Source organism: Galeopterus variegatus, unplaced genomic scaffold, assembly GCF_000696425.1.
Source record: "Galeopterus variegatus unplaced genomic scaffold, G_variegatus-3.0.2 Scaffold10095, whole genome shotgun sequence".
Lineage (NCBI taxonomy): Eukaryota > Metazoa > Chordata > Mammalia > Dermoptera > Cynocephalidae > Galeopterus > Galeopterus variegatus.
The window spans coordinates 16,199-17,804 of NW_007736206.1; positions in this window are offsets into that span (position 1 = coordinate 16,199).

The following is a 1,606-nucleotide window of genomic DNA, read 5'->3' on the forward strand; positions in this document are numbered from 1 at the left end:
TAATCAAAATGAATAAGAATAACAAATGCTGGCGAGGGTGTGGAGAGAAGGGAACACTCCTGCACTGTTGGTGGGACTGTAAATTAGTACAACCACTATGGAAAACAGTATAGAGGTTTCTCAAACAATTAGATCTTCCATATGATCCAGCAATCCCACTTCTGGGTACATACCCAAAAGAATGGAAATCATCATGTCGAAGAGATACCTGCACTCCCATATTTATCGCAGCTCAGTTTACAATAGCCAAGATATGGAACCAACCTAAATGTCCATCGATGGATGATTGGATAAGGGAACTGTGGTATATATACACTATGGAATACTACTCTGCCATAAAAAGGCATGAAATACTCCCATTTTCAACAACATGGATGAACCTGGAGAAACTTATGTTAAGTGAAATAAGCAAAGCACAGAGGGATAAATACTGCACATGCTCACTTATATGTTCATAAAGCCTATGCCCAGGCCTAACTCATATGTGGGAGCTAAGGGAGAAAGGAAGGAAGGAAAGAAAGACCACAGTAGTGCACTGGTCTTACAGACGGAAGGAACATTCCTAGGGCTACAAAGCAGAGTGGGGGGGAGGGGGAAGGAGGTTGGGGATAATTGGGTGGGGACATGGGGTACAAAAGTAATTTCTGGTAATGGGTGTGCCCCCAGTATAAATCTGGCCCTCACATCATGGGAATGAGGGGTAACAATTAGCTTTGTATCTCTTGAATATTCTTAATAAAATAAATAAATAAACAAAAACCCCCAAAACCCTGGACCTTGATCCAATTTATATGTAAATTGATAATATTTGGAAAGGCAAATTAAATATAATAGGTTAAAATTCACATTGTTAACCCTAAAGCAACTAAAAAAAGGAAATTAAAAAATATATAATCCAAACAAAACAAAAATGAACATAAATGGACTTTTAAAATATTGAATTAACCTTAATAAATTCAATAAAAGAGAAAAAAAGGGCCAGAGAATAGAAGGGACATATAGAAAAATGATACATTTCATATCACACCTTGTATACATTTATTAATACTTAACTCTGTACCCCATAAATGTGTATAATCGTTTCAATAAAAAAATTTCCAAATAAAAAAGAAAAATGATACATTTCAATATAACATAATTCATAGTTAGAAACAGAAAATGGCATAAATCTTTCATATCAAAGATAGAGATTACAAAAATAGATATAAAAGAATGACACAACTGTGTATCTTTCCCTAGTTTCTCCATTTTTAAACACTTCTAAGCTTCTGACACTACAGTGTTTTTCCTGTGAGAAAAGTTTCAGTTCATATTGGACAGAAATACAAATATTCTTCAGATAGCTAAATTTTTACATTGTACCCATCTCTCTTTTTAAAATCTCACTCATTTATTTGTGCCTTTAATTTGTGTTCTTCCTATTTTCTTTGGATTTACTCAGATGCAATTCATTATGTTATTTTTCTCAAGTTACAATATTAAATAGCATCTCCAAAGTAAATCTATTTGTTATTTAATAAGAAGTTTTAGTGTTAATTGTATAATTGGAATTTATTAAGAATTATTTTCTGCATTAATGAATAATACATTGTGTAATTAACCATGT